The sequence below is a fragment of the Cetorhinus maximus genome, unplaced genomic scaffold (assembly GCF_964194155.1).
Source record: "Cetorhinus maximus unplaced genomic scaffold, sCetMax3.hap1.1 HAP1_SCAFFOLD_655, whole genome shotgun sequence".
Classification (NCBI taxonomy): Eukaryota; Metazoa; Chordata; class Chondrichthyes; order Lamniformes; family Cetorhinidae; genus Cetorhinus; species Cetorhinus maximus.
In genome coordinates, this window is record NW_027596597.1 from 20,345 (window position 1) to 33,334 (window position 12,990).

The window sequence follows — 12,990 nt, forward strand, 5'->3', positions numbered from 1 at the left end:
CTTACCCCGAGATTTCATTTCCTCTCCGGGACCCTGGTTTTCGGTGGCTCCGGTTAACCAGTTCCTGTTGGACTGCGGGCCTGGAGTTTCAAAAAGAAAATCCTGGGGTTAAAGTAGCCCAGCCTTGCAATCTAAAACTTACAGGTTAGCCTCTGGTGTGTGAGGAACAGGAGCCCCACAAGAGGAAATGAAAAGTCCTAATGTGAAACTGCCTAAAATCTTGTTATAATTCAGGGATAATGCGTGTAATTTGGGCTGTGCGATCATTCTGACGGTTAAACGGGATTCCCGGTGGTCATTTTACTGAGGGTTTAGATTTCTATCTGCCTTTCTCCAGTTTTCTTTCTGTTTATTTCTTCGCTTTGCGCTATTTAAGCCTTCAAGGAATAATCACAGGTGAATTGATGGACCCACAGCGGGGGAAGTGAGCTGCAGAAGGGGCAGGGAAAGACTTTACACATGGGGAGAGGGGGCAGGAGTTTCAGAAGGTAGGAGTCACAGAAGGGGCTGATCAAGGGGGAGATTATACAGAGGGGGTGGGGGCTGCTGTTCGTTTCGGAGGGGGGTAATTAGAATGAACATGGGGACAGGGTGCTTGTTCATGTTTGAAATAGTGAGGGGTCGCTGCTACATGTTTAAAATGGTGAATGCATATGAGTTAATAGCTGACTGATATGAGTTTGTATTTATACAGACGTCCAGAGAGATAGGGGGTGGGGCGGTGCTGGGAGTGCGGGGACTGTTGTGATGGTGGGTTGGGTGTTAGATGGGGGTTGTTTGAGAGAGATTTTTGAGTGGGCAAACGCGGGGTTAAAAATGGCGCGAGTAATTTGGCGGCCACAAAACAAACGGTCTGGCGAAAATGATGCAGAGATGGAATAATTGCCGGCTGATAATGACAGGGAGGAAAAGAATGGGGGTTGGATAATATTTGCGAGGAGGAAAGAAAAAACTAAATAACCAGTCCAGTATAGATTTTGAAGAGCACACATTGGGGGTTATATATTTCTTTATCAGAAAAGGTTGCTGACAGGAAATAGAAGAGAAAATGAAAGATATGATGAAATCCATTCTTTGAATTGTGAATAGGGGAGAGCGCGAACGCAGTCCCCCACTACCACAAATTTTGCAGTCGAGTATCCCGCATTTGGGGACATCGCAGGCGTCAGCACACCCGAAGTGCAATGGGCTAGCCTCGTCCTGGGAGAACCTTTTTTTTTGCAAAAATATACTTTATTCATAAAATATCTTCAACCACATTCCAAACCATTTCAAAAACACCATTACAAGGGTACAATCCGGTTCAACTTTTACAACATGTATCATCAGGTGCATCAGTACAAACAATATTAGAATGTTTTGCAGACATTCATTTTGAGCTGTACAGCCCGAGGGGACTTAAACAGTTCCCAGTCTCTCGGTGCGCTGTGGCAGAAAGGTCTTAGACAGCGACCCTTCCCCATTGCGCCTTTGCGGCGGCTGCCCCAAGCTTTAGTGCGCCGTCAGCACTTAGTCCTCGGCCTTGGAATGTGCCAGTCCGCAACACTCAGTCGGCGACAAATCTTTGCGCTGGAAGACCAACAAGTTTCGGGCAGACCAAAGAGCGTCTTTCACCGAGTTGATGAACCTCCAGCTGCAGTTGATCTTTGTCTCGGTGTGTGTCCCTGGGAACAGCCCGTAGAGCACAGAGTCCTGTGTCACAGAACTGCTCGGGATGAACCTCGACAGAAACCACTGCATCTCTCTCCAGACCTTCTTTGCAAAGGCACCATCTACAAGGAGGTGAACAACGGTCTCATACCCACCAAAGCCAACTCGAGGGCAACGTGCAGAGGGGGTGAGACTCCTGGCGCATAGGAAGGATCTGATGGGGAGGGCCTTTCTCACCACCAGCCAAGCTACGTCTTGGTGCTTGTTGGAAAGTTCTGGCGATGAGGCATTCTGCCAAATGACTTTGACAGTCTGCTCGGGGTACCATCCCACAGGATCCACCCTCTCTTTTCCCCGCAGGGACTATAAGACGTTACGTGCCGACCACTGCCTGATGGACTTGTGGTCAAAGGTGTTTCTCTGCATAGATTTTCCCACGAGGGACAGGTGGTACCGCACGGTCCAACTACTTGGAGCGTTCCGCGGCAGCGTGGCCAGACCCATCCTTCGCAACACCGGGGACAGGTAGAACCTCAGCATGTAGTGACACTTGGTGTTTGCGTACCGAGGGTCTACGCACCGCTTGATGCAGCCACACACAAAGGTGGCCATCAGTATGAGGGCGATGTTGGGCACGTTTTTTTCCCCCTTTATCTAGAGGCTTGTACATCGCGTCCCTGCGGACACGATCCATTTTTGACCTCCAGATAAAGTGGAAGATGGCTCGAGTGATCGCCACCACGCAGGAGTGTGGAATGGGCCAGACCTGCGCCACGTACAGCAACAGCGAGAGTGCCTCACACCTGATGACCAGGTTCTTACCCGCAATGGAGAGGGAGCGTCGCTCCCACATGCCCAGTTTCCTTTTCACCATAGACACTCGCTCCATCCAATTTCTAACGCATGCCCCGGTCCCTCCGAAACATATTCCCAGCGCCTTCAGGCCGTCAGCCCTGACAGTGAAGGGGACAAAGGATCGGTCAGCCCAGTTCCCAAAGAACATGGCCTCGCTCTTCCCACGATTTACCTTGGCTCCCGAGGCCAGTTCGAACTGGTCGCAGATGTGGATCAGTCTGCGCACCGACAGCGGATCCGAGCAGAAGACGGCGACATCATCCATGTGCAGGGAGGCATTGAACTGAGTGCCTCCACTGCCTGGGATTGTCACTCCTCTTATGCCCGGATCCTTCCTGATGGACTCGGCAAAGGGTTCTATGCAACACACGAAAAGAACAGGCGAGAGAAGACAGCCCTGCCTGACTCCAGATTTAATCGGAAAGCTATCTGTTTCCCACCCATTGATCGAGACTGCGCTACTGATGTTAGTGTAGAGCAGTTGGATCCAATTTCGAATTCCCTCCCCAAACCCCATTTTGGAGAGCACATCCACCATGTAGGTGTGCGATATTCTGTCAAAGGCCTTCTCCTGATCCAAGCTGATGAGGCAGGTATCCACACCCCTGTCCTGTACAGAGGCAATCGTATCACTGAGCAGCGCGAGGCTGTCCGAGATCTTCCTGCCTGGCACAGTGCAGGTCTGGTCAGGGTGGATCACCAATTCCAGAGCGGATTTGACCTGGTTGGCGATGACCTTGGACAGAATCTTATAGTCCACATTCAACAGTGAAATGGGTCGCCAATTTCTAATTTCCTCCCTTTCTCCCTTGTGCTTGTGGATGAGGGTGATGATGCCTTTCCTCATGGATTCTGACATACTGCCGGCCAGAAGCATACTCTCGTACACTCCTAGCAGGTCTGGGCCGATCAAGTCCCACAGAGCCGAATACAACTCCGCCGGCAAGCCGTCGCTTCCGGGAGTTTCACTCTTCTCGAAGGACTCAAGGGCCTTAGTCAGTTCGTCAGGAGTTAGCGGTTTGTCCAGGCTCTCCCGTGTACTGTCGTCTAAGGCCTCCGTGATAGAGGACAGGAAGGACTGGGAGGCCGTGCTGTCCGTGGGCTTCACGTCATACAATCCGGCATAAAAGGATTTGCTGATCCTCAAAATGTCGGACCGTGATGACTTTACTGAGCCGTCTTCTTCCTTCAGGCTGCTGATCACAGAGCTCTCTCTGTGTACCTTTTGGAAGAAGAAACGTGAGCACGTCTCATCCTGCTCCACGGAGCGGACTCTGGAACGGAAGATGATCTTGGAGGCCTCCGAGGCAAAGTGCGAGGCTTGCTGGCTCTTCACCTCTTGGAGCTCCTCCTTGACATCGACCCCCATCGACTGCAGCCGGAGCAGATTCTGCATGTTTTTCTGGAGTCGGGACATTTCCCTCTGTCCTTTCTAGCTTTCTGGGTGCCTTTGAGGATGAAAAACCTCTTGATGTTTCCCTTGATCGCTTCCCACCAGTGTGTCAGGGACTCAAAGAGGGGTTTCACGGTTCTCCAACCTTTGTAATCCCTCTTGAGCTCCTCAATGTTCTCTGGGGTCAGCAGTTGCACATTAAGCTTCCATGCCCCCCTGCCCACCCTCAGGTCCTTCTCCAAGTGGCAGTCCGCCATTAGGAGGCAGTGGTCAGAGAAAAACACCCGCTTGACGTCGGTGGATCTGACTGTGAATGCACGGGAGACAAACAGGAAGTCTATCCTGGAACGAATGGACCCGTCTGGCCGCGACCAGGTGTATCTACGCTGCGCTCCGTCTGCAGGGTTGCTGAAGACGTCGTGTAGCTTGGCATCCTTAACTGTTTCCATCAGGGATCTGGACATAGCGTCCAATCTGCTGTCGGCGCTGCCGGATCGTCCAGCCGCATCGATGACGCAGTTGAAGTCACCATCCACAATGACCGGCCTGGACGTCACCAACAGCAGTGGGAGCTGCTGAAAAACCGCCAGCGGGCGGCCTTTTGTGCTGGGGCATACACGTTAATTAACCGGAGTGGAGCGTTCTTGTACATTACATCTGCTATGAGGAGGCACCCACCCACCACCTCCTTAACCTCGGAGACAGTGAAGTTGCCTCCCCGCAGCAGAATACCCAGGCCGGAGGAATGAGAGTCGTTTCCGTCCGACCAGATCGATGGCCCGTACGACCACCACCGTGACCATTGCCTGTAGGAGCTGAGGTGCGGTATCGCACACTCCTGCAGAAACAACAGGTCAGCTTTGACCTTGGCAAGGTAGTCCAAGGTCGCCACACATCGCGTAGTGGATTTAATGCTATGCACATTTATGGTTACAATCTTTGAAATCCATTTTAAAGCATTTAGTCTCTTACCAAACTGTTGCCTCTGAGAGTCCCAGACCTTTAGTCTGCTGCTTTATACCCGTAGGGTTTACAAATTGCCTCATTTTGGATGGGCTGAGGAAACTGTCCTGAACCTCCCCATTGGCAATGTTCTGATCAGGTGGCATCTGGGGGTTCGTGCAGAGAATGGGATTTGAAATGTCCTCTGTTTGAGAAGCTTCTCCAATCCTCTCCCTCTCTGGGGCGTTGCTACTCCCGGCTTCCCGGAGCTGGGGTGCGCTGAGCGCCTCACTGCTCCCAGATTCCTGGGGCTGGGATGCGCTGGATTCTTCGGGTTGTGGGCAAAGTTGGGGTGCGCTGGTCTCCTCATTGTCTCCAATGTTCTGGAGCTCGGGTGTCTCGTCCTCCAACTCCCTAGAGCTTTGCCGCTTCTTCTGCAGGGGCCGCCCAGGCACTTCTTCGTCCGAAGAGCAGCTGCCCTTGTTATCCGTGTCGGATGGGAGACGCCTCTTGCCACTTGTCTGGGAAGTGGCTTGGTCCCTTCTTCCTTTTGGCTCTCTTCACCAGCTGTCACTCCCCCTGCTGATTTTCCGCTGCTTCCTCCTCCTCCATTGATTCGCTCGCCTGAGGAGTGGGAGGCTCAGGGGGCAGTGCTGTTGATCGGCTGTCTGCTGCCTCAATCTTTTCCTCCACCTTGTCTCTCTCTGTGTCCTCCTTTGTCCCATTGTTCTCACTGGGGGCAAGTGAGAACAATGTTGCAAGTGTCCTTGGTAGTGGTGACACGAAGCATTTCTTCTGTTTCCCCCTTGTTGGCTTTGGCTGCCTGTGCATAAGTGAGGCAGCGTTTGGGGCAGGTCCTGTAGAGGTGAGCTGCCTCGCCACACAGGTTGCAGCACTTAGTCTGATGCAGTCCTTTGTCTGGTGCCCTTCCTGTTTGCAGTTCTTGCAGAGGGCGGCGCTGCAGTTGGCCGCCACATGACCAGACTTGTCGCACGAGCGACAAAGTTTGGGTTGCCCAGCGTAGACAAGGTAGCCACGGCTTCCCCCGACAGCGAAGCTGGAAGGAGGGTGGAAGATGGTTCCCTTACCATGGGTCTTGAGCGTGACCTTAACCTGGCGTTTGCATGTCCAAATCCCGCAGGCGTCTCTAACCTTGGTGCAGCTCCCAACCTTGTCGACGTACCTGGCGAGGAAGGTGAACACATCGACGACAGGGACGTAGGCGTTGTAGAGATGCACCGTCACCACACGGTCCCGTTGCAACGGCAGAGCATAGAGCGGGTCCACCGTCAGGATTTTTATGTCCGGCTGGTGTCTCTTCTCCTCGAACACCTTCAGGAACTTGACGCAAGCTGCCACTCGCTTCAAAGTCACATCGAAACATCCAGCGCTGGGAAAGTCTTGCAGGGAGTAGATCTCCTCCGCTTCAAATCCACATGCCTTCAACAGGATCCGCATGATGAAGAAGGCCCGATCCATGGGTGCTCCTCCTACGGTGTCCTTCACCCTCACCCGAACGGTGTTACGTAGCCCATCATAAGGGGCTCGACTGGTTATAGCCATCGCTTCACGACTACACTTGATCTTAACCAAAAGGCTGAGAAGCGATTCCATTTCCCTTCCTTGTTACCTGCTGTACCTGCATACCAGCTTTCAGTGATTCATGTGCGAGAACACCAAGATCTCGTTGCGCTGAAGCATTTCTGAAGTTTCTCTCCATTTAAATAATAGGTCGCCTTTTTATTCTTCTGACCAAAATGGATAACCTCACACTTATCCACGTTAAACTGCATCTGCCAAATTTAGGCCCATTCACCTAACCTGTCCATATCCATTTGTAAATTTCTTATTTCTTCATTGCAACTTATTTTCCCATCTATTTTGGTGTCATCTGCAAATTTAGCTATGGTACCATCTACTCCTGAATCCAAGTAAATAGTTGGGGCCCAAGGACGGAACCCTGTGGCACCCCACTAGTTACAGCTTGCCATCCACAAAAGACCCATTTATCCTGACTCTCTGCTTTCTGTTGGTTAGCCAAAGCTCTATCCAAGCAAATATATTACCCTTAGCTCCGTGTGATCTTATCTTGCGTATTAACATTTGTGCGGCACCTTATCAAATGCCTTCTGGAAGTCCAGACATACTACATCTACAGGATCGCCATTATCCACTTTGCTTGTCACATCTTCAAAGAACTCTAGCAATTTAGTCAAACACGATTTACTCTTCATAAAGCCATGCTGACTCTGATGGATTGCATTTTGACTTGCATTTTAGGAAGGTAGTGAAGGCATTGGAGAGAGTGCAGAAGAGGTTTACGAGTTTGGTTCCAGGGGCAAGGAGGTTGAGTTATGAAGTAAGGTTGGAGAAGTTGGGAATGTATTCCTTGGGGAAAAGAAGTCTGAGAGGAGACTTGATAGAGGTATACAAAATCATGAGGGATCTGGAGAGAGTAGATAGGGAGAAACTGTTTGCACCGATGAAAGGATCGAGAAGGAGAGGGCACAGGTTTAAAGTAACTGGCAAAAATGCAAAAGTGATAGGAGCAGCGAGTGGTCAGGATCTGGAATGCACCACCTGATAGCGTGGCGGAGGCAGGTTCAATTGAAGAGGAAATGAGATGATTATTTGAAATGAAAGCATGTGCCGGGTTACGTGGAGAAGGGAGGAGAATGGCACGAGGTAAATGATCATTGGGAGAGCTGGTGCAGGCACGACGGGCGGAATGGGCTCCTTGTGCAGTGTAAGGATTGTGTGAACGTGGATGTAGACGTTTCCGAGTAGCTGTGTAAAGTGTGTGAGCTTTGAGGCTTGTGTTTTGATTGTTGCTGTATCAGCAGCAGCAGCAGCAGCGGGCGGGAGCGGCAGCAGAGAGCGGGTTTAAAATGTTGTGAGGCGAAAGGTGCAGCTGAGACAGTGTTTGAGAGGTGTATTTGCAAGTGAAAGATGTTTTTGTATGAGTGACGTAGAGTGTTTGTGAGATGAGAGTGCTGCCTGTGAGCGTTCGGTGAGCGTGCGTGTTTTTTGTGTGTAGCTGCTGCGGGTGAGTGAGAAAGAAAGAAAGTTGGGTTTTGAAAGATGTACATGTTGAAAAGTAAAGAAAGCAGATGTTTGTAAGAAAACTATTTTTAGCATTGAAAATCCCCTGGAAAGGGGTGGTGCACCATTCCCAGAGATACTGCAATACCGGGTCGATGCGTGGAGTGGACGGAGCAAGCCCCTATTCCATCTCCCTGCTCCAAAAATCAATTTAATATATGGTCCCCAGATAAGGGACGTATCAGATATTAAACTGATAAGAATAGATTTTTTTTTATTTTTTGCAAAAATATACTTTATTCATAAAATATCTTAAAACACATCCCAAACCATTTCAAAAACACCGTTACAAGGGTACAATCCGGTTCAACTTTTATAAAATGTATCACCAGGTGCATCAGTACAAACAACATTACAATCATTTACAGCCTTTCATTTTGAGCTGTAAGGCCCGAGGGGATTTAAACAGTTCCCAGTCCCTCGGTGCGCTGTGGCAGAAAGGTCTTAGACAGCGACCATTCCCCATTGCGCCTTTGCGGCAGCTGCCCCAAGCTTTAGTGCGTCCCTCAGCACGTAGTCCTGGACTTTGGATTGTGCCAGTCTGCAACACTCGGTCGGGGACAACTCTTTGCGCTGGAAGACCAACAAGTTTCGGGCAGACCAAAGCGCGTCTTTCACCGAGTTGATGATCTTCCAGCTGCAGTTGATGTTTGTCTCGGTGTGTGTCCCTGGGAACAGCCCGTAGAGCACAGAGTCCTGTGTCACAGAACTGCTCGGGATGAACCTCGACAGCAACCACTGCATCTCTCTCCAGACCTTTGCAAAGGCACAATCTACAAGGAGGTGAACAACGGTCTCTTCTCCACCACAGCCACCTCGAGGGCAACGTGCAGAGGGGGTGAGACTCCTGGCGTGTAGGAAGGATCTGACGGGGAGGGCCTTTCTCACCACCAGCCAAGCCACGTCTTGGTGCTTGTTGGAAAGTTCTGGCGATGAGGCATTCTGCCAAATGACTTTGACAGTCTGCTCGGGGAACCATCCCCCAGGATCCACCCTCTCCTTTTCCCTCAGGGCCTCTAGGACGTTATGTGCCGACCACTGCCTGTTGGACTTGTGGTCAAAGGTGTTTTTCTGCATAAATTTTTCCACAAGGGACAGGTGGTACGGCACGGTCCAACTACTTGGAGCGTTCCGCGGCAGCGTGGCCAGACCCATCCTTCGCAACACCGGGGACAGGTAGAACCTCAGCACGTAGTGACACTTGGTGTTTGCGTACTGAGGGTCTACGCACCGCTTGATGCAGCCACACACAAAGGTGGCCATCAGTATGAGGGCGATGTTGGGCACGTTTTTTCCCCCTTTATCTAGAGGCTTGTACATCGCGTCCCTGCAGACACGATCCATTTTTGACCTCCAGATAAAGCGGAAGATGGCTCGAGTGATCGCCACCACGCAGGAGTGTGGAATGGGCCAGACCTGCGCCACGTACAGCAACAGCGAGAGTACCTCACACCTGATGACCAGGTTCTTACCCGCAATGGAGAGGGAGCGTCGCTCCCACATGCCCAGTTTCCTTTTCACCATAGACACTCGCTCCTTCCAGTTTCTAACGCATGCCCTGGTCCCTCCGAACCTTATCCCCAGCACCTTCAGGCCGTCAGCCCTGACAGTGAAGGGGAAAAAGGATCGGTCAGCCCAGTTCCCAAAGAACATGGCCTCGCTCTTCCCACGATTTACCTTGGCTCCCGAGGCCAGTTCGAACTGGTCGCAGATGTGGATCAGTCTGCGCACCGACAGCGGATCCGAGCAGAAGACGGCGACGTCGTCCATGTACAGGGAGGCTTTTACCTGAGTGCCTCCACTGCCTGGGATCGTCACTCCTCTTATGCCCGGATCCTTCCTGATGGACTCGGCAAAGGGTTCTATGCAACACACGAAAAGAACAGGCGAGAGAGGACAGCCCTGCCTGACTCCAGATTTAATCGGAAAGCTATCTGATTCCCACCCATTGATTGAGACTGCGCTACTGATGTTAGTGTAGAGTAGGATCCAACTGGATCCAATTGCGAATTCCCTCCCCAAACCCCATTTTGGAAAGCACATCCACCATGTAGGTGTGCGATATTCTGTGAAAGGCCTTCTCCTGATCCAGGCTGATGAGGCAAGTGTCCACACCCCTGTCCTGCACATAGGCAATCGTATCCCTGAGCAGCGCCAGGCTGTCAGAGATCTTCCTGCCCGGCACAGTGCAGGTCTGGTCAGGGTGTATCACCAATTCCAGAGAGGATTCGACCCGATTGGTGATGACCTTGGACAGAATTTTATAGTCCACATTCAACAGTGAAATGGGTCGCCAAATTCTAATTTCCTCCCTTTCCCCCTTGTGCTTGTAGATGAGGGTGATGATGCCTTTCCTCATGGATTCTGACATGCTGCCGGCCAGGAGCATACTCTCGTACACTTCTAGTAGGTCTGGGCCCTTCCAGTCCCACAGAGCCGAATACAACTCCGCCAGCAAGCCGTCGCTTCCGGGGAGATTTACTCTTCTCGAAGGACTCAAGGGCCTAAGTCAGTTCGTCAGGAGTTCGCGGTTTGTCCAGCCTCTCCCGTGTACTGTTGTCTAAGACCTCCGTGATAGAGGACAGGAAGGACTGGGAGGCCGTGCTGTCCGTGGGCTTCACGTCATACAATCCGGCATAAAAGGATTTGCTGATCCTCAAAATGTCAGACTGCGATGACTTTACTGAGCCGTCTTCTTCATTCAGGCTTCTGATCACAGAGCTCTCTCTCTGTACCTTTTCGAAGAAGAAACGTGAGCACGTCTCATCCTGCTCCACGGAGCGGGCTCTGGAATGGAAGATGTTCTTGGAGGCAAAGGGCTAGGCTTGCTGGCTCTTCACCTCTTAGAGTTCCTCCTTGACATCGACCCCCACCGACTGCAGCCGGAGCAGATTCTGCATGTATTTCAGGAGTCGGGACATTTCCCTCTGTTCCTTTCTAGCTTTCTGGGTGCCTTTGAGGATGAAAAACCTCTTGATGTTTCCCTTGATCGCTTCCCACCAATGTGTCAGGGACTCAAAGAGGGGTTTCATGGTTCTCCAACCTTTGTAATCCCTCTTGAGCTCCTCAATGTTCTCTGGGGTCAGCAGTTGCACGTTTAGCTTCCATGCCACCCTGCCCACCCTCTGGTCTTCCTCTAAGTGACAGTCAACCAGTAGGAGGCAGTGGTCAGAGAACACCGGCTTGACATCGGTGGATCTGACTGCGAATGCGCGGGACACAAACAGTAAGTCTATCCTGAAACGGATGGACCCATCTGGTCGCGACCGGGTGTATCAATGCTCTGCTCCATCTGCAGGGTTGCTGAAGACGTCGTGCAGCTTGGCATCCTTAACTGTTTCCATCAGGGATCTGGACGTAGCGTCCAACCTTCTGTCGGCCCTGCCGGATCGTCCAGCCGCATCGATGATGCAGTTGAAGTCACCGCCCACAATGACCGGCCTGGACGTCACCAACAGCAGTGGGAGCTACTGAAAAACTGCCAGCCGGGCGGCCTTTTGTGCCAAGGCATACACTTTAATTAACCGGAGTGGAGCATTCTTGTACATTACATCTGCTACGAGGAGGCACCCACCCATGACCTCCTTAACCTCGGAGACAGTGAAGTTGCCTCCCCGCAGCAGAATACCCAGGCCGGAGGAACGAGAGTCGTATCCGTCCGATCAGATTGATGGCCCGTATGACCACCATCGTGACCATTGCCTGTAGTAGCTGAGGTGCGGTATCACACACTCCTGCAGAAACAACAGGTCAGCTTTGACCTTGGCAAGGTAGTCCAAGGTCGCCACACATCGCGTAGTAGATTTAATGCTATGCACATTTATGGATACAATCTTTTAAATCCATTTCCAGATCTTACCAAACCTGTTGCCTCTGAGAGTCCCAGACTTTTGGTCTGCTCCTGCATACCCATAGTGTTTACAAATTGCCTCACTTTGGATGGGCTGAGGAAACTGTCCTGAACATCCCCATTGGCAATGTTCTGCTCAGGTGGCATCTGGGGTTCGTGCAGAGAATGGGATTTGAAATGTCCTCTGTTTGAGAAGCTTCTCCAATCCTCTCCCTCTCTGGGGTGTTGCTGCTCCCGGCTTCCCGGAGCTGGGGTGTGCTGAGCGCCTCACTGCTCCCAGATTCCTGGGGCTGGGATGCGCTGGCCTCTTCGGGTTGTGGGCAAAGTTGGGGTGCGCTGGTCTCCTCATTGTCTCCAATGTTCTGGAGCTCGGGTGTCTCGTCCTCCAACTGCCTAGAGCTTTGCCGCTTCTTCTGCAGGTGTCGCCCAGGCACTTCGTCCGAAGAGCAGCTGCTCTTGTTATCCCTGTCGGATGGGAGACGCGTCTTGCCTGGGAAGTGGCTTGGTCCCTTCTTCCTTTTGGCTCTCTTCACCAGCTGCCACTCCCCCTGCTGATTTTCTGCTGCTTCCTCCTCCTCCATTGATTCGCTCTCCTGAGGAGTGGGAGGTTCAGGGGGCAGTGCTGTTGATCGGTTGTCTGCTGCCTCAATCTTTTCCTCCAACTTTCTCTCTCCCTGTGTCCTCCTTTGTCCCCTTGTTTTCACTGGGGGCCATGGTGGTTGGAGTGTTGCAAGTGTCCTTGGTAGTGGTGAATCGAAGCATTTCTTCTGCTTCCCCCTCTTTGGCTTTGGCTGCCTGTGCATAATTGAGGCAGCGTTTGGGGCAGGTCCTGTAGAGGTGAGCTGCCTCGCCACACAGGTTGCAGCACTTAGTCTGTTTGCAATCCTTTGTCTGGTGCCCTTCCTGTTTGCAGTTCTTGCAGAGGGCGGCGCTGCAGTTGGCCACCACATGACCAGACTTGCCGCATGAGCGACAAAGTTTGGGTTGCCCAGCGTAAACAAAGTAGCCATGGCTTCTCCCGATAGCGAAGCTGGAAGGAGGGTGGAAGATGGTTCCCTTACCATGGGTCTTGAGCGTGACCTTAACCTGGCGTTTGCATGTCCAAATCCTGAAGGCGTCTCTATCCTCGCTGGAGCTCCCAACTTTGTTGACGTACCTGGCGAGGAAGGTGAACACGTCGGCGACAGGGACGTAGGGG

The 12,990-nt window shown here is 51.9% G+C and overlaps 2 pseudogenes; both read right to left on the reverse strand.

Moving 5' to 3' along the window:
- Positions 1–1,086: 1,086 nt before the first annotated feature.
- Positions 1,087–1,230, reverse strand: LOC144674452 (U1 spliceosomal RNA; annotated as a pseudogene).
- Positions 1,231–7,996: 6,766 nt separating this feature from the next.
- Positions 7,997–8,175, reverse strand: LOC144674448 (U2 spliceosomal RNA; annotated as a pseudogene).
- Between the last annotated feature and the right edge of the window lie 4,815 nt (positions 8,176–12,990).